This window comes from Ascaphus truei, chromosome 2 (assembly GCF_040206685.1).
Source record: "Ascaphus truei isolate aAscTru1 chromosome 2, aAscTru1.hap1, whole genome shotgun sequence".
Taxonomy (NCBI): domain Eukaryota; kingdom Metazoa; phylum Chordata; class Amphibia; order Anura; family Ascaphidae; genus Ascaphus; species Ascaphus truei.
In genome coordinates, this window is record NC_134484.1 from 437,040,527 (window position 1) to 437,061,899 (window position 21,373).

The 21,373-nt window shown below is 46.3% G+C and overlaps 1 protein-coding gene across 6 annotated transcripts in view; it reads left to right on the plus strand.

The window, feature by feature from the left end:
- DIP2C (disco interacting protein 2 homolog C) overlaps positions 1–21,373 on the plus strand; it is a 492,820-nt gene that overhangs the window by 454,979 nt on the left and 16,468 nt on the right. The window lies entirely within an intron of this gene.

Below are 21,373 nucleotides of genomic sequence, written 5' to 3' on the forward strand. Positions count from 1 at the left end.
TGTTGGCCCACGTGACGCAGGGGCTTTAACTTTGCCAAGATAACGGAAGCACCAACGCCGGTCTGTATCTCCGGAAGCAGGGAGTTCCAGAGCTGAAATGAATAACGGAACCTCAAAGACACCTCAAATAAACATCCTACATAGAAAATAACAAAATAGAACCCTAAGGCTGCGTCCATAGATGGACCAGCCGTGCTGAGGCGTGCGGACGCTCCGCGCTGAGCCCCTGCATCCTCAATGAGGATGCCTTGAGAGGGGGCTCACGCGAGCGTCCGCAGGCGTGCTGAGGAGTTGGAGGTTTCAGCCGAGCGCCAAGCTGTTTTTCAGCGCGCTGTCGGCTGAAAACCTCCAATCACAGCACAGCAGCGTCAACGTCACGGCGCCGTGACGTCGGCGCCGTGACATTGACGTCAGTGCGTCGCGGGCGATTGGCCCAACGACGTCACTGCCCCGCCTCCAACCACCTCCCCCCGGCTCCCCCCGCGCACGCTGGCTCGCCTACAAGTCCGGGCAATCGCGCTGACTGAAGCAGGCGAGCCTCAGCGTTAGCGCGCCTCCGCTCTCCCCACACCTCTATGGCCCGGGCCTAAGGCTGAGTCCATGGTGACTCCAGCCGTGCGGAGGTGCGCTGAGGCTGAGGGAAAGCCGGTGCTTTCCCTGGCCTTAGTTCGCGCGCTGTCCGGGGGCGTGTCGGGGGGCGGGCCTCATTGGGCGTACCGCTCACGTGACCGGCCCTGCGCTCCGTGAGCGCTCAAACTAGAAAAATAACGTCGGCTACGCTTCCACACGCTTGCGGAAGCGTGCGCGAGCCCCTGCTAAAGCCGCTCTCATTGCGGCTGCAGGGGCTCACTGCCGAGCGTGAGCATGGGTCAGCACCTAATACACACATACACACATTCACATTTTATATATATATATATATATATATATATATATATATATATATTATTATATATTATATATATTATAAATGGTTTCATTAAATATATATTATATATATAAAAATGAAACCTTGGAAAAGCACAGTTTAAATTTTTTTAAAATAGTGTAAATAATTGGTGTATAATTGCAGAATGTCAGGGTCTGTTTTGCAGAGGGGGTTGAAACCTTATGGGTGCCATCAATCATCAAGGGTGCAGCACGCCTGAACATTCATTGAAGTCATGTATGGAATGTCTACTTTTTTTAGTTCATTAGAGGGAGAATAGTTTTCACATAAGTTGAAGACTTTTATTAGTCAAGGACTGATGTAGCTACTATACCACTGCAATGCTGCTGAAAACCGATTAAGGGGAGTAGTAACCCATATTCTGGTTTTGAGAGTCAAGTGAGAGATGAGGCCCTAATGCAGCCATCCCAGGGAGGCAATTTTTCAGGGGGGTGAGGGGGGGGGGGGGGGAGGGTGATTTTCACAGAAGGTGCAGGGATATAAAATCTGGAAACGCCTCAATTTTAAAATAATATATAACCGAACTTCATAGAAAAGCACACTAAACGTAGCTATACAGTAAACGTCCTAAAGATATATATATATATATATATATATATATATATATATATATATATATATATATGTATGTATGTATGTATGTGTGTGTGTGTGTGTGTGTGTGTATATATATGTGTGTATACTGTATATATATATATATATATATATATATATATATATATATATATATATATACACACACACACACACACACAGCTGAACCCCGTTATAACGCGGTGCTCGGGGGCTACAGAATGAAACCGCGTTATAACCGGGATGGCGATAAAAAAATGGCCGCCGCAATCAGGGATTCCGCGTCCACCGGAGGGGGAGAGCTGGGATAACTCTCCCAGCTCTCCCTGAAGCCGGCATTGCAGCGGCAGCCCGCCCTCCCCCTCCCACCCCCTATCCCCCCACCCCCATGCAGCACTACCCAGCATCTGCAGCAGCAGCTGATCTGTGTGCTGTGCAGAGAAGCTGTGAGTCTGCGAGAGAGGGGGGAGGATCTCACGGAGTCAGGAGAAGCCGGACAGGAACCAGCTCCCCTCTCTCCTCCCCCCCAGCAGAGGTACAGGGAGGGAGGGAGAGGTGTGTGTGTGTGTGTGTGTGTGTGTGTGTGTGTATGTATATATATATCTAAATTGAAAACGGAATAAGATCGCCTTCTGAGGCACGTCCTTAACTCCCCCACATTATTCTGATAGATATATATATAGATAGATATATACATACACACACACACACACACACACACACACACACACACACACACACACACACACACACACCTCTCCCTCCCTCCCTGTACCTCTGCTGGGGGGGAGGAGAGAGGGGAGCTGGTTCCTGTCCGGCTTCTCCTGACTCCGTGAGATCCTCCCCCCTCTCTCGCAGACTCACAGCTTCTCTGCACAGCACACAGATCAGCTGCTGCTGCAGATGCTGGGTAGTGCTGCATGGGGGTGGGGGGATAGGGGGTGGGAGGGGGAGGGCGGGCTGCCGCTGCAATGCCGGCTTCAGGGAGAGCTGGGAGAGTTATCCCAGCTCTCCCCCTCCGGTGGACGCGGAATCCCTGATTGCGGCGGCCATTTTTTTATCGCCATCCCGGTTATAACGCGGTTTCATTCTGTAGCCCCCGAGCACCGCGTTATAACGGGGTTCAGCTGTGTGTGTGTGTGTATATATACAGCTCAACCCCGTTATAACGCATCCGTTACAACGCGAATCCGCTTATAGCGCGATCCAAGCGTGGCTCCCAATTTTCGTATTTATGAATACTTTACAACACGATTGTTGGCATCTTAAATACTTTATTGTACAATGCATACAATTGTACATCATTTCTAACGCGATCCGCTTATAGCGCGATGTGATTATTTGGATCCCATGCACAGCGTTATAAGGGGGGTGAGCTGTATATGTGTGTGTGTGTATATATAATATATATATAGTTTGTGTGTGTGTGTGTGTACTTCGGCAAATTCTGTCAGTTTGCCCCCCAAATAAAATATTTTGTTAAATGGGAGCCACACTCACACCGCGTTTTAAACGGATCCGCGTTGTAGCGGGTCGTGCTATAATGGGGTTGAGCTGTATGTATGTATGTTGTGATATCCTCACTGTCCTCTAGGGGCTGGAAAAGTGAAGTAAGTGTGCTTTCCAGTCTACACAGAGTTAATCTCCAGAGAGAGAGCAGCAGCTGAAATCTGATTAATCAGGGGCTGGGCTTCTCAGTGAAAAGAGAAAGTGTTTTAAAAAGACTGAAAGCTGCCATGCACAGAGAGCGACTGTTTTCCCCAGAGAAGGGGGGGATAGAAGTGCTCCCCAGCTGAGGAAGCTGGTTACAGAGGACCTACAAGGAGTTTCTCTGAGCTCACATGGGGCTGAGTTCCCCTAAGGAAGGAAAGGAGAGAGATCGTGCTGAAGCAGGGACGTCTGCTCCAATGGACTAAAACAGATAAGGCAAACTCTTGTTTATAATATGCAGAGACTGTATACGCTCATGTGGGGTGTATATGCCAGGGCATGTTTTGGCTTGAGAACCAGCTTAGCTGGCCATGCAGTTAGTGAGGGCGAAAGCTACGGTGTATTTAGCTTTCCCTAAAGGGAATAGGAGTTTATTTTATTATTTGGTTTTCTTAAAGGGACGGTGGGCCTGTTGGTATATGATTTAATCCCTGTAAATAAACTCCTGCATAGAAACTAGTGTTTCCGGCCTTAAATTGGGATAAAAGAAGACTGAAACGTGGTGTGGGCATCACAATGTGTGTATATATATATATAGATTTAAAGCATACCAAGTGACATGAAACAAAAATAGTGGCGTCTTTCCCCAATGGTGCAATATGTTATTTTAAGTGAATAAAAGTGTCAAAATATATAAATATAATACAAAAGTGCAATAACCATATGAAGTGTGAGACAAGAAGTACAAATATCTAATTCATGTGAAAAATAATGACAAAGTAAAATACTATGTCTATATATACCTAGGGGTTCAAAATGCGTTCTCCATTTGTGAGCCAGACACTGACATGCCGCAGTCACAACTTTATGTTGCCCAGAGGGGATATTCCACAGGGGTTTCTGATATCCGGATAGTTCTGAGGAAGGTCCCCATAAAGCTCAGATCCCCTGGGGATTGAAACATTAGGAGTCATGTTACTTGCTATGTTTTAAATATTTGTTTTTGTCTTGTTTTATCTCTTATCCAGTACTGGTTTATATCACTCCTATGCACTATGCCAGGGCTCTTCAACCAGTTCTCCGAAGGGGCCGGCTCTGAAACGATTTAAGAGCAGAAGGCTCACAAGCTTATTATAATGTTATTTTACCTATTTTAGAAACTTGAAAATTATAATATTTCAAAATGTTGCAAGCAGGTGTAACATCTGTACCATACTGTATATGTTAAATTACCTTAACTTGCAAGTATGTGGGGGTTTTTTTTGTTACTCAAATTTTATTGAATTGTGAAACAGCATCCAAAAAATGTTACATCTTGTACATCCGACAATATCAATTTAAATCATAAGGCATAAAACACAAGGAGGGATGGGGGCTCTCCCTTGTCCGTCTTCTCTCCCTTTTTCTGTATCACATGTAGCAACTCTTTCCATCTCGGCTAGGAATTATGCTTCCCATGCAGCTTTTTCCCAGCTCCTACTAGGTCTAAGCCCCACCTATTCACGCCCATGGATCCGACCAAGTGTGTTTTAGAGTTAAAAATTGCACTTTGCTCACGTTAATGTCATACTAGTTGCTTGGACAACAGCGTCCAAGGGTTGCCAGCTGAAGAGTCCTGCATTATACTATTTGTTATTGTTAAAATCATGTCGTTCTAAACAGGGTTATGTGATTTTCTTTTTAAAATATTGAGTAAAAGCTCATGTATGTGTATGAGAGATACATTACCAATCCCTTACAGCAGTGGTGCGCAACCCGTGGCTCGCAAATCCCTTGGGGGTTGTTGGCAAATTCTTGAGGGTCGCCAAAGGACCCCAGCAGCGCAGCGGCCCATGTATCCCTCTGTGTCTCTCTCTCCCTTCCTATTTCTGTCTGTCCCTCGTGTCTCCTTGTCTTTCCCCAGCAGAAGCAGTCAGAAGCTCTCCGCTCCGTTCAGCCTGGATGATGGGCATATCCATATTTGGGCATATCCATATTCAGGCATCTACGACTTCATCATCCAGACCAAAGGGAGCTGCTTCTTCTACTGGGGAAAGAGAGGGAGACAGGGAGGGAGAGACCAGGATTATTGCTGTAGTGCAAGGTAGTTTTAGTCAGAAGATTAAGGCTGCGGGGGACACGTTCAGAAGCAAGTGGGTGGGGTTCGCGTAGTGGACATTTAAATGTAGGGGTCACGGCTAAAAAAGAAAAAGGTTGTGCACCACTGTCTTACAGCAGTGTTTTTCAACAGAGGTTCCTAGGAACCCTTGGGTTCCCTGTGCATCCCTAAAGGATCCCTGTAATTTGCAGGTCATTTGAAAATTGTATCAAATACAGAAGAATTTACAATGCATCCGATCTCAGACGCGCTGTTAGAGAGGGTTGCATACATGCATCAGATATACACACACCCCATACATGCATCATACATCCATACACCCCATACATGCATCATACATACACAAACACCCCATACATGCATCATACATACACAAACACCCCATACATGCATCATACATACACAAACACCCCATACATGCATTATATATACACATACACCCCATACATGCATGATATATACACATGCACCCCATACATGCATTATATATAAACATGTACCCCAAACATGCATCATATATACACATGCACCCCATACATGTGTAGCCCCCTTTCCCTATGCCTAAGGCGACTACGCGTGCTGCTGTACCTGTCTGCTCACAGGAGGCCTAAGCCTCCGCTTCTGGGAGACTGGGGTGAGCTCTATCTCCTTGTGCACAGAGCCTCCACCTATGAGGGATCCCAGCATCGACGCGATAACCCCTCACAGGAACCAATACTACAGCAATAAGCAATAACACACAATATTTATATATAACTGATCTTTACTATAACAATGCTACACTTATAACACAGTACCACGTGACACAGTGCAGTAACCCCAACACATAGTGGTTCCCCCAAAGTGCTGACGGTGCCGGGGCACCAATAATCCGTGGTGTCCGTCCGAACAATCCCACCCAAATGTAAGGTAGCGCTACCCCTATAGATGTTGGTGCACATTGGGCACCTGCCTGGGTACTCCAGTACCCAGGTGCTGCTTGGCGCGGTATGTTGGAGCGGGTCCCACAGCAAGGCCTTCGACACAATTCCCCTCTCGCCTAAGGCTCCTGATCCTCCTCGCAGTGTGAGCTACAGCCGGAGGGTCTCACACAATGTCTCAGGGTCCTGTGGCCTGGTCCCAGGCCGCAGAGCGCTGCGTGGCCGTCCGGTCACCGACGCAGTAATAATAATAATGGGAAGAGTCCCTATCTGGGGCCTTCCCTGTAACACTCTTCTGCAGGCGTCTCGGGCCATCTGGGGCAAAGTCTAGGCCTAGTCCAGGAAGCACTGCTCCTTGGACACTACCTTCTCCCTTCGCTCCTCCGTCAGAACTGAAGCGCGTGCTCCCCACATGCGGAGGATATCCTGTTCCTCTCTCCTGCTCGAATCCCATTGGCTGGGACAATCCCATGTGGTCTTCCCTCCAACCTGAGGATTCTGGGACATGTAGTCTGGCTGCTGCATATGCGGAGCCATTCTAAGATGGCCACCGCACACCTGACACTGTGCATGCGCGCCTCGCAGCACTGCGCATGCGCTACAAACAAAATGGCCGCCCCCACACTCCCGATCGCGCGGAGCTCTGGCCTACCAACTGAGCTGCTCCCCCACACCGGAGGCAGGGTAGGGGGACTCAGCTACACATGCATCATGTATCACTTGCCATTACCAGCACAGTGCTGAGAGGAGCCGGCCTGAAGAGCCTGGGAGGAACTGCCATTTGAGCTCTGCAGAGCCACCTAGTGGCTGGAATCTTTAGTGAGCTCAGCTGCACACGGCAAACCTGCTCCCCTCCTCTCTGCTATCGGCCCGAATGTTTAAAATGGGACCGACCCGGGGGCAATTTCCGCCAGGCCAGACCACCCCTTGTGTAACCTACACAAACTATGTTATGCTTTGCACAGGGATTCTTGACTTTTTGTGGTGTTGAAGAGATATGCTTGTAGTTGTAAGGATGAAAGAATCAAACCGCGCTCATGCTTCCTAAAAAGGATCTTGAAGTAGATCAGCTCTCCCCTCTTGCTGCTGCTGTGATGTGAAGGCACCCCTCCTTCACCAATAACCGTCGTGGGAAGACTCCGACGCCGGATAGAAATGAAAAATAAACACACAAGGGTCAAGATATATGTAATAAACAAGTAAAATAGTAACAAGTCAAAACTTACATATAAAATTATATAAGTCCAGTAGGGGCCAGTGCACAGGTAACCAGTTCAAACGAATTGGTAGGCACAGGAGGTATATGCTGAGGCTCACAGATCAGTCCCACGCGCTGGGGCTGTGATGCTCGGCAAAACTCAGTTGTTACTTCCGGGTTGTGGCTTCTCGCAGGACCCGTGTTGAGTAGTCCACCACAATCGCCGGTGTTCTGTACTTCCAGCACACATCCCACTCGAGCGAGCAGGATGGAAGTGGCTAAAACCTCTGTGGGAGGGCTGGAACTTGTACAGCCAAGAGACTGGATACCTGTATGCACTGTGTGAACTCCGCAGAGGTGCATACAGTACAGGTATCCAGACTCTTGGCTGTACAAGTTCCAGCCCTCCCACAGAGGTTTTAGCCACTTCCATCCTGCTCGCTCGAGTGGGATGTGTGCTGGAAGTACATAACACCGGCGATTGTGGTGGACTACTCAACACGGGTCCTGCGAGAAGCCGCAACCCGGAAATAACAACTGAGTTTTGCCGAGCAAGTCAGCCCCAGCGCGTGGGACTGATCTGTGAGCCTCAGCATATACCTCCTGCGCCTACCAATTCGTTTGAACTGGTTACCTGTGCACTGGCCCCTACTGGACTTATATAATTTTATATGTAAGTTTTTACTTGTTACTATTTTACTTGTTTATTACATATATCTTGACCCTTGGTGCGCTTCTGTGTTTATTTTTCACTTGTAGTTGTAAGGTTAAAACAAAATCACATTAATAATGACCAGAAAAAATTGCAAATGTTGCAAATGAATTTTCCAAAATTGTCCTTATTTTGTATCGTCTGTTTCTATAAGAGTAGCAGGAGCTGAAAATATTTCATGTCCCAGAGAAGCACTTTTTGAAAACTGCATGCCCGCTATTAGTTTACAATATGAATGTGGTTGTTTACATTGCAATCACTCTGCATATACAGTAGTAATTAGATTATTTTTTTTCACTGTTGAGCCAAATACTTTCTTTCTTAATAGCACTCTAGCATGAAGCTGATGCATAGTAAGCCCGCACTTCTTAAAGAAGGAGTGAGACCTTCTTTCTCATGCATAATTAAATGAAATATTTTATGGCTAAGCTTTAATTATGGAAAACACCATTTTAAATGTGATGCTATTCAGTACAGGTCTACACAGCCTATAATTACTTTAGAGACCCATTTCACATTGGCAGTTCTGAACGCTATGCAGTGTTTTTACACTGGAGCCTCATTAATTCCTAGTACTTTACAAACGTGCTCCTTTCTCCTTGCTTTCCTTCTGCACTAATCATTATCAGCTTTCTGCAAGGATAACTCCCAGACCAAATTACACTTTCCCGGAACATTTGTGACCTGGGACCTCTTGTTCTAGTTTGGTAATTTTAAAGTTGGTGGAGTGTATCATGCAAAGTATTTCCTTTGCGTTAGTTGCAGTAGGGATCCGAACACATGTAGGGGGGAACTATTTGTCAAAGTGCACCACTAAAAAAGTAGGGAGACTGTGCTCTAGGAAATAAAAAGAAAACTGCGCACAAATTGTAAAATTAACTTAGGTGAATGTGACAGTGGTTATATATATATATATATATATATATATATTTATATATATATATATTTATATATATATATATATATATATATATATATATATATATATATATATATATATATATATATATATATATATATATAATACCTTATATAAAACTCAGTGGTTAAACCATATATGTACACCAAAAGAAAAATACTTTTTAACCTTTTAAGTGATGGGGAGATGGTCTGCTGCTCGTCTGTAATGATGGCTCAACACCATAAAGATCACATGTGAAGACAAAAAGACAGCACAAGACCCCTCAGTGTAAAATAGTACAGATATAAGTGTATATATATATTAAAGTGGTATAATATGCACGTACAGCAAGGACAAATCAGTTGGACAGGGCATGTTCAGGGTACATGTTACCGCTCTGATGATGGATCAAATACGTCTTGTAAGTGTCCGCTAATCCTACGGTTCTCCTGCTCCAGTCACTGCAAAAGCTTTTTTGAACAGTGCTCCGGTGTGGACACTCAATCCAGGATCACGTCTGCTTGTTTGAAGATTCACGAGCGTACTGTCCCTTTAAGGCGGCAAACTCTGTACCAGTTCAGCAATACAGCAGAACGAATCAATGGCACCCCAATAAACTACCGGCTCTGGGGGAGACCCACAGTATGAGCTCTGACTCAACGGCGCCACTTGCAGCACACTGACGTCACAGGGTTTTGCCGTGAACCACGACCAACCCGTGCTGGCTCAGTTCCAAAGCTGAAGGCTAACCGGACAAGTCACAGTAGTAAGCTTGGGCATAATACTTGCCAATAAACTGTTTGTTCACACTTCTACGCGTTTCGTTAGTCAAACTAACTTCATCAGGAATAGTTACTGCATTAAAGTAAGGAGTATTTATACCCCACAATCAGTTGCTGATTGGATGTTCGGAGGGGTCTCAATCAGCCAACCAGTACATCAACACGTATACTACACAGATGTAGGCATAATTAAACTGCTACTAACACAGATGCATGACTGCTTAAACTAAAATTACAAACAGAATACTAAGTAACCTTCAATTTATACAGCATAAAGTAACATTTAAATTAAAACAAATGCAACCAGATACAATAAATCTTCAATAGTTGTTGAAAGAAAAGAAACAGATATTAGCAACATAAAAATAGGCAATACTAAAAATGGGCTCATCTGAAAGTGAGTAATAATAGGGAGTGAGAGGGGGAAGGGTTGTGAGCTCTAGCTACTGTCGATGATTAGGTGCCAGGGGTGAGAGAGTCATAGAACACAAAAAGAACACTTGCCTAGACAAGTGAGAGAACCCCTTTTGAACAAGCACTCATACGGTGATAGGTACAGATAAATTAAAAGAATGAACCTTTATTAGTGTATATGGGTAAAGTAAGTGAAGTACATAGACACTCAACACAATTAAAAACGCATTAAACGAATTGCCCCTTGGTCTATTTATAAATTAATAGAGATAGTACTTGAAGGAGAATGGTTAGGAATGTCTGGTACCATATAGAAGAAAGAATTATTAATAAAGTGCAAAACTAATATGGTGCCTCAGTGTGGTCTATCTATAATGTTTGAAAGAGTCTGGTGTGTGTCACTCGAGTATAGTAACAGTCAAACTGCTTTCATGCCACATCTGAATAACCTGTGGTTCTGTGACTATATACAGAGTGATATCTGTATGTCGCTAAGGTATTGCGGGTCAAACCCACATAAAAGGTTTCAATCAGTGTGACCTAGCTGCGCTCTGCTGGTCACAGAAACCAACAGGGGGTTAATTATGTATATCCTTCAAGGCAACACAGGGTGTAGTAAAATATCTAAAAGGGAGGCTACTATGTAGCTGTGGGGAAGAGAAGAGGCTGAACAGTGGGAGCCGCAAATATATGCACTGTTTCTATCCCACTGTTAGTAGTATATTTCTGGGTTCTTATAGCCTCAAATGAGCACAATTTGATTAGCCCACCAGATAAATAGTGAGGTGAGTTAATGCTCGTGCCCCCTATGAAGGTAGCAAGTAATCTTGAAGATTACTAGCCTGTCTTCAAGATTACTTGCTACCTTCATAGGGGGCACGAGCATTAACTCACCTCACTATTTATCTGGTGGGCTAATCAAATTGTGCTCATTTGAGGCTATAAGAACCCAGAAATATACTACTAACAGTGGGATAGAAACAGTGCATATATTTGCGGCTCCCACTGTTCAGCCTCTTCTCTTCCCCACAGCTACATAGTAGCCTCCCTTTTAGATATTTTACTACACCCTGTGTTGCCTTGAAGGATATACATAATTAACCCCCTGTTGGTTTCTGTGACCAGCAGAGCGCAGCTAGGTCACACTGATTGAAACCTTTTATGTGGGTTTGACCCGCAATACCTTAGCGACATACAGATATCACTCTGTATATAGTCACAGAACCACAGGTTATTCAGATGTGGCATGAAAGCAGTTTGACTGTTACTATACTTGAGTGACACACACCAGACTCTTTCAAACATTATAGATAGACCACACTGAGGCACCATATTAGTTTTGCACTTTATTAATAATTCTTTCTTCTATATGGTACCAGACATTCCTAACCATTCTCCTTCAAGTACTATCTCTATTAATTTATAAATAGACCTAGGGGCAATTCGTTTAATGCGTTTTTAATTGTGTTGAGTGTTTATGTACTTCACTTACTTTACCCATATACACTAATAAAGGTTCATTCTTTTAATTTATCTGTACCTATCACCGTATGAGTGCTTGTTCAAAAGGGGTTCTCTCACTTGTCTAGGCAAGTGTTCTTTTTGTGTTCATCTGAAAGTGAGACACGAATTAAGCCACTAAAAGTGAATGGAGCTGTTTGGTTTTAAAATGTTGCTAATATCTGTTTCTTTTCTTTCAGCAACTTTTGAAGATGTATTGTATCTGGTTGCATTTGTTTTAATTTAAATGTTATTTTATGCTGTATAAATTAAAGGTTACTTAGTATTCTGTTTGTAATTTTAGTTTAAGCAGTCATGCATCTGTGTTACTTAAAGGTTACTTGTACATATAATCCCCAATTGGATACTTAAACTGCTAGAACTGTCATAGATAAGACAGGATAGTGCTGTAGATACCCTTAATGCAGGGGTGGGGAACGTCAGGCCCGCCCTCGAAATCATTTGGTCTGGCCCTGCTAAGGCAACTGCTATAACCGGGATCGCGCTAATTTAAAAAAAAATGGCCGCCGCGAGCCCGATCGGGAGGAGGTGGTGTGAGGCACCGGCAGCCCTACACGATCCCCAGCAGCCACCGTACTAGCCCCAGCAATCCCCCAGCAGCCACCGTACTTCCCCCGCACTTCCCCCATGCTTCTCCAGCAGTTCCCCCATGCACTTACCCCAGCATCCGCCCTACACGATCACCCCAGCAGCAGCAGCAACTACCAGAGGTAGGGGGGCGGGGTTCTGTGTGCCTACATGCCTGCTGTGTGCCTGCCTGTCTGTGTCTGTATGGCCCGTGAACGATGTTATAAATATCCAAATGGCCCTTGGCAGAAAAAAGGTTCCCCACCCCTGCCTTAATGGAACAACTCATAAAATCAAAAATAACAAAAATATAATACTCGCAAAGCAAATATACCAACAGATGTTCAGGCGAAGTGGAGGAGTAAGGGGGGAGGGAGGAAGGGGGGGAGGGGGTAGGTAAGAGAATGAATCAATGGGAAAGCAGATGCCATCCTCCCTACAATGAATAGCATACATCTCACATCGAAAGTGCCATAAAACTAGTTAGTGAGGTGGTAATGTGGATGTAGATCTAATGAGAGAATGGTAAAAATGAATTCGTTAAAACATACATATATTTTGGGATATAGTAGAACACTAAACACATTGACATTGGGGCTAAATGAAGGCCCCAATGTCAATGTCTAAATTGAGGCCTTGCGGAGTCAGGGTTTTCAACCTGTAAATCCAGAATGTTTCCTTACGACTGAGCCTAACCAGCCTGGTTTTTAAACCCCCTTTTTTTGTTGTTTTGTTCTATATCAATAAAATGTATTTATTTTTTCAATTAGAGGAGTGTGCATCGATAGGGATCCTTTCTCTTTCCTGTTGTGCATGTACTTTCTTATCTGATAGAACCCCTCTACAAAGTTAATATAAGGTTGAGCAGGGACCACCACCTCTGTTGTGTACTCTACAATGACTGCCCACAGTTTTATCCCACCATGTTTCAGTAATGCCTATGATATCATACTGCTTCCCTTCGAGCTATTAATTCAAGCTCACCCCATTTTATCTGTCAAACTTTTAAGGTTTTTGTTTGTCTGTGCTATTATCTTATCTGCTCCTCCTTTTCTATTCCAATTGGATTTAGTCTTTAGAAGTTTTCTAGTATTATCTGTACTTGATATGGGTGTCACCCTGCTTGCCAAACTCCCACTTGCTCCCATTATACCTCCATGACCCCTAGCTATATCCCAATTCCTATCTATCGCGTCTAATTAATTACCTCTTTCTTGTCCCTTTCTCCTCAATCCTAGTTTAAAATCTCCTCAAACCTTTTTAACATCCTCCCCCCTCCCCCCCCCGGCCCCTACATGGGAAATAGTTTTGCTACAGTATAAGGCCTTGACCCCGCTGCCTACTACAGTGTCCGCTGTGGCGGACGCTGCACGGACGAGAGCCCTCCCCTCAATGCGCCGGGCCCGCTGCGAGGGGGGGCCGCAGCGCTGGGGCGAGAGTTGCTCCTGCTCTCAATAGAATTGAGAGCAGGACTCGCATCGAGCGATACGGCACGCCCCCGGCAGTTCAGCCAATGAGGGCGAACCTGCCGGGTGATGTCATGGCCGCGCCCCCGCCACGCCCCCCCCCCCCCCCCGGTCTCTCTTCCTGCAGTGAGCTGCAGACCAGGTAATCGGCTGCACGCGCCGCCAATCTCGTGGGCGCGCATTGCAGCGGAGATACCGGGGCCTTAGCCTAACAGAGTAAAAAGGTACTGTTATGACTGCTTGCAATTTCAGCTGCTGCCTTTGCAAATAGTTTTTGGTATATGTTTGTGCCAACACACAGGGTTATTGTACAAAGAAATTGAGTGACTGCAAATGATCTTGGCAGCTGCCAAAAAATGGCTGTAATATCACACCCTGGCTGTGGCACTATAGATGAAATAGCCACACAGGACTTATCCTTCACCAAACACGTCGTTTGAATTGCAGCTAAAACCACACGATACACACAGTAATAAGACCTTTATGACATATAGTAAAAATAATGACAATGGGTAATCAACAATTTGCCTTTAAGCTTCTCCAGTCCTCAAGACCCCCCAACAGGTCAGGTTTTACTGATATCCCAGCTTCAGCACAGGTGGTTCAATCAGTGTCTCAGTCTTCTATCTAGCTGGGATATCTTTAAAACCTGACCTGTTGGGGGGGTGTTGAGGACTGGAGTTGAGCACCACTGGTCTAAGCAATACAATGAGCTTGTGTTGCATTCCCACCCGCCCTGCTTTAAATTGCTTTTCATTTACAGATGAGCCAACGGGTATTCTAAAACTTGCCTTAAACTAGCCAGGTACATGCTGGGTACATTTCAGAGCCATTTCTGCAGAGGCTAATGGCCCATCGGATTAACAACCCCCGCTGTTAATCCGATGGGCCATTAGTCTGTCTGCAGAAATGTGTGAAATGTTGCAGCATGTACCTGGGTCTTTTTGGAGATTGCCCCAGGTTTGTTTTAGAATAATCGTCGGCACTACAGTATCTTGGCGATAGACCATTAGTGGGAACAATATGATCAGTACACGTGGCACAGTACTGCCGTCAGAGGTATTTGGAAACCTGTTCAATGGATTCAAAGTGGTACCAACGATGTTTTTGCAGCAGGTAAATTCTGAAAGTCAAAGAAAGGAACATGCCCAACGTAATGGCCAGTGTTGCAATACATTGCTGGCCCCTCTGGCAGCACAGGGCATAATAATGCCACCAGCATACTGTAATGTGCTCCCTTTCCAATGATACTGCATTCTATAGGAGGTAACGACCTCAATCGTACAGAGGCCACCGCTGCAAAGATCATTTTAGATGTTTTGGGCAATTTACTTACTTTATTGAAAAGAACCAAAGTACCATCTGCGTTTATTAACTTTTTCAGTGCCGGAGTCTCGGGCACTTGCTGTTATGTGATAGGCTGACACAAACAGAAGTGAAGGGTGCCCCACTTCTGTTTCTATCGGACTGACCGCTCCAATAGCACTGTTGGCTCAATGAGGGACTGGGGGACGAGCATTGTGCCATGACATACCTTATAAGTCAATAGGGCCCCTGGATCGCCAGGGTTAACTCCTGCGTTCCTTCCACACTGGTATACAGTTTCTGAATGCAACAACTGAAATTGTTATTTTTGAAGCACCAGCCCCAATTTAAAAATAGATATTTTGCAATAGAATCTATCCACACACCCACATACAACACCTTTTTTTATTTTATATGGTTCATAACTTATTGAAATTCGAAGTTCTAGATACCTTTTAGGGGACCAGCAATACAGTTCTTCATAGATTAAATTATAGTGTACTGAGCTTTTGAAACCTTTTAGGTGTCATCTTTAAGTGTTATACAGTAGTACTGATATAGTATCGGCAGCGGTGCGCAAACTGGGGGGCGCGAGATTAACCGCGGGGGGCACGTGGGTTTACAGAGGCCCCGCGCGCGTCCGAAAGCACTTAAATGAAGTGCCGGGGAAGCGGCGAAGGCCTCTAAACCTTACCTACCGTGGTTCAGCCGGCATCTGGAGACGCGTCGCCATGGCAACGTACCGGCAAATGACGCCACAGGGTCATGTAATGTTGTGTTGCTATGGCAACGGATCAGCCCAGACGCCGGCAACCACGGTAAGGAGGAGGGAGGGGGGTACGCGGAGAGCAGGACAGGCGGCAGGGGGAAAAGATTGCGCTCCCCTGGTATAGAGAACTGTTCACACATTCCAGTGCAAATATTCATTAATTACTGTAAGTAATAATCCCCGAAGATCAGAGCATTACTGGCCAATAAAGCCCTGGCTGGAAGAGTTGAAGGCCCGAGGCGAAGCTGAGGGACTTTAACCCAGAGTGGGGCTTTATTGGCCAGTAATGCCCTGTTCTGAGGGGATTATTACTATTATAGGCTAAATGTAGGCTTTTTCATAAATAATAATAGTAGACACTTTTGTATAGTTATATTGATTTTTTTAAATTAAAATAAAATTGTAAATACATTAAAGCACCTATATACACACACACACACACACACACACACACACACACACACACACACACACACACACACACACACACACACACACACACACACACACACACACACACACACACACACACACACACACACACTCTATAAACACACACACTGTGTAGCTTCCACACAAACTCTCTAGTCCCCCACTACACATACACACACACACACACACACACACTCATTGCTGTCCCCCCACTCTATAAATACACACACACACTCTGCAGCCCTATACACAACACACTGCAGCTCTACACACACACACACATACACACACACACATACACACACACACACACACACACACACACACACACACTCTGCAGACAGACCTACACACACACAAGCTCTGCAGACAGGCCTACACACACACAAGCTCTGCAGACAGACAGACACACAAACTCTAATGCCTATACACACACAAACTCTGCAGCTACACATACAAACACAAACAAACTGCAGACACACACAGAAATTCTGCAGACTGACACACACACACTCTGCAGCTATACACACACACACACAAAAACACAAACTCTCCCTCCTCTCTGTCCTGCTATCTCCTGGCTGCTGCCTCCTGTCTAATCACCTCCCCTGTCTGAGAGCTGCTCTGACAAAGGAAAGCTGGAAATAAAAACTTGGCAATTTGGCAAAAGTTCCAGGCCATTACTGAATGAATAATGCCCACAATTTTAACCAATCAGAGAGCAGGGATTTCAATAATGCCTGGAATTGAACAGCTTTAGCCTATAATTAAGTAATAATCACTGAAGAACAGGGCATTACTGGCTAATAATGCCCTGGCTGGCGGGGATTATTACTATTAGGCTTTGGTCCCGCTGCGGCCGGCGGCGCGCGTGGCCGTGCGGCCCCAGGCCACCAGTTGCTTGCCTCCGTTCTGGATGTCCCCGCTGGCTCCTTCCGGCGTGGCTGACTGCGTGCTGCGACGCGTCAGCCAGCCGGAGCTACAAGGAGCTTGTGGTTTCGGCAAGTGTCGTGTCACGTGACACGCAAGGGAACCAATCACGGATTGGATCCCAGCAGCCAATCCGATTCCCCCCTTTGCTCCGATACCCCCCCCGGTTCCGATTTCCCCCTTCTGCTTCGATCCCCCTTCCGATTCCCCCCCTGCTCCGATACCCCCCCCCCCCACCCATTCAGATTCACCCCCACCCCCCCCCCCCCCGTGTGTATTTGCCTGTGTGTGTATGAGTGCCTGTGTGTGTGAGTGTGTCCTTCCCTCTGTGCTGTTCGCCCCTGGGACTAAACCTGAGGTGATCATTGCTCACTACTTGTGGGGTATTTGTGTATATATTCACTCTGCGCTCCCCTTAATGTTTGTTTGTTTCATTGTATTTTGGGGTCCTGGATAGACCCATAGGGTCGAGCTGCAGTCGCTTGCCTTCGCAGTAGTGCACCTACAATCTTGCACATAGAGGTCTGGTGTACGGTAATATTACAACCGTTTTTTTTTCTTATTACGTGTCACTGAGAGCACCGTAGTCTTCCTTGCACAGAACCCTTGAGTGACAGGGGAGCAGGTGGGATCAGGTCTGTGTTCTACCCAATCCTGGGTTCAGACCTGGTAGCTTCCCCCTACTGTACTTATGGGTGTTGCATCTCTAAATTGTTAGCTGGGTCTCTACCGTGATAGAGACAAGCTATCACACTGGGCTGCTGGGCACTGGCAGGCCCAGGCTCTCTTCCCTTCGGGGGAGAGTGAGTGATCACCTAATCTCCTGGTCCTGCTAGAGGATCAGGGAAGAGCTAGGACTGCTGCGGGGGTCCTAGACCTGCAGTGAAATTACCGGGACCATCTGAAGTTTGAGAGACCAGAACTGTGACTGTATTGGGCAGAATTGCCTAGAGACTGTGCTGAGCAGAAGAATAAACCGGTTCCTGTTATATATACTTCCTGCCTGGTGTGTAATCTTTCTGGGGGGGAGAGGGTTCTGTTCTACTGTGGGAGATGACCTTCATATGTCTGGAGCCTACAGCAGATGGAGGCGCTGTGTACCATGAAGTAAATGTCGGGTATATAACCCAGAAGTCTGTCCTGCAGTCCCCCCAACTATCGGCGGACACCTCAGCCTCTTGTGAGCCAGCAGGTAGCATGCCCCATACACCTGGTAACAGAGGGATCTCCCAGAGGGTGGGGGAAACACCGTTACACATTTATAAGAGTACAATTTCACTTGCTGTTATCTCAAGAGAGAGGGGAAAACTAAATTATAGAGTGAGTATAAAATGAAGATCCCCTCTGATAATCATCCTGTTCCACTAGTCTCTTAATCACAGTTTAGTAATGTAGAGGTTTCTTCAGTTATTCTAGGCTTAGGACTAAGGTATCATGAGCAATCGCAATTATTGTTTTTTGGTTAAAATGCTGTACCATTACTATATATTTCCCATTTTTTTTACATACAGTTTGTAGTCCCCAGAAATAATGTGTGCCCAAGAATATCTATTTATACACTGTTACCTTGCCTATAATATTGCTGCGAGGAACGCTGCCAAGAGAAAGGAAGGAGTAAAACCAATTAAAAGGCTCTTTAAGAGAGAGGAAACACTAAAGACACCATCGTGAAGCACAAACCCTGTGACATCATTAGAAAGGCGTTTCGTGTATGACTACACTTTTTCAAGGGACAATCACTTCTCCCCACTGGAGGTCGGTCGGGCGGGCAGTATATATAGTGCTGGTCCATTAGATCTGGTCCATTCCATTAACTCCTTGGTTGCCATTCTCTCAAGGTGCTGTCTAATACCATCACAAGCAGGTTCCAAGACACATTAATGTCTGCAACACTTACTTACATTTTGACAATATGTATAAAAAGATCGAGTCCACATTATAAAGTAAGGATATTACTAAAGATATGTAAATTAAGAGAAGTTACAAAAATGTACATCAATGTTCCTCATTTTCTATAAATATATCCATAGATCAACCTCGTCTAGTCATGATATATATTTTTTTTCTATACATGGTTAGTTTGAGTAAAAACATATATACAGTATATTAGCTGAAAGTACCTGGCTTTGTTCGGAAATTCTAAGAAACCACCCTCGTCCCTCACTGCCTCCTCTCTCTCCTTCCCCTCATCTCTCTCCCTCCGCTCATCTCTCTCCCTCCGCTCATCTCTCTCCCTCCGCTCATGCCTCTTCCTCCCAACACTTTCCTTTAATATCTTATGATGTTCCCAATTCTTTCTACTTCTCTCCTTCTCCAGCATTCTTAGGCTGCACTTATAGTCACTTATATCTGTCGCCGTTGTAGCAGCGATTTTTTGCTTATAGTGTTAGAGACAAGAGACGGCGACGGGGGGCGTGGCCAGTGGTGGGATTCAAAATTTTTAGCAATCGGTTTTCTATCCCTGGGGGGGGAGGGGGAAGAGAGACAGTGGGAGGGGGAAGAGAGACAGTGGGAGGGGGAAGAGAGACAGTGGGAGGGGGAAGAGAGACGGGGGGAAGAGAGAGTGACAGGGGAGATGTTTTGTGTTTTATATTTGTTTGTTTTTTCAAATTTTTTATTCAGTTGAACAGGACTGCATGTTGGGGGGGGGAGAGAGCGACCGGGGGGGGGGGAGAGAGCAACCAAGGGGTGCAGAGAGAGACTGGGGGGGGGGCAGAGAGACCAGGGGTGGCAGACAGAGACCAGGGGTGGCAGAGAGAGACCAGGGTTGGCAGAGAGCCCATCTCGCATCTCTCCCAGCCACCCTCATGTCTGTCCCAGCCCCCCTCACATCTCTCCCAGCCGCCCTCACATCTTACACAGCCCCCCTCACGTCTCTCCCAGCCCCCTCACATCTCTCACAGCCCCCTCACATCTTACACAGCCCCCCTCACATCTCTCACAGCCCCCCTCACATCTTACACAGCCCCCCTCACATCTCTCCCAGCCCCCCTCACATCTTACACAGCCCCCCTCACATCTCTCACAGCCCCCCTCACATCTCTCACAGCCCCCCTCACATCTTACACAGCCCCCCTCACATCTCTCCCAGCCCCCCTCACATCTTACACAGCCCCCCTCACATCTCTCACAGCCCCCCTCACATCTTACACAGCCCCCCTCACATCTCTCCCAGCCCCCCTCACATCTTACACAGCCCCCCTCACATCTCTCACAGCCCCACTCACATCTTACACAGCCCCCCTCACATCTCTCCCAGCCCCCCTCACATCTCTCCCAGTCCTCCTCCCGCTCCCCCCTCCCTCCATGCCTACCTGGGTGGACACAGGCACGGGGAGGGCTCCCCCGGCTTAAAGAATTAGCCGGTAGTAGAATCTCTTGAATCAGAGCAGGAGAGAGCAGCACGAGGAGAGGAGCGCTCTATAATAGCAGCACACTCCGGAAGTTCCAGGACAGACTGCTATATGGCGCACCTCCCCTGCAGTCCTGCTCTGACTCTCACTCAAGTGATTCTACTCCCGGCTAAGGGCACGTTCTATAGTGCCGTGCGCGTGCGGAATTTTAATTGGCTGACGTCAGTCAGCCTTTCTATACAAGGGCCGCGCGCTCGGCAGGGAGAGGGGAGCCGACAGACTGCGGCGAAGATGAGGAAAATCATCTTTTCACGCCGCTACCGGCGCTGAATGTATGTGTGTGTGTGTGTGTGTGTGTGTGTGTGTGTGTGTGTGTGTGTGTGTGTGTGTGTGTGTGTGTGTGTGTGTGTGTGTGTGTGTGTGTGTGTGTTTGTGTATTTGTGTGTCTGCACAAATCTGATAATTTTTTTATTTTTACCAATGTTTTTTTTTTTAATAAATAATAAATTACACATAAACACACACACATACATACACACATACACACACTCAATGCTGTATACTTACTCAACACAGTATACTTACGAAAAGCATGCGGAACGTGCATGCGCGGCCGCATGCAGTATATAACAGCCCTAATACTTTAAGCCCGCTGCCGCATACCTTCTCCCCCTGCCGCATACCTTCTCCCCCTGCCGCATACCTTCTCCCCCTGCCGCATACCTTCTCCCCCTGCCGCATACCTTCTCCCCCTGCCGCATACCTTCTCCCCCTGCCGCATACCTTCTCCCCCTGCCGCATACCTTCTCCCCCTGCCGCATACCTTCTCCCCC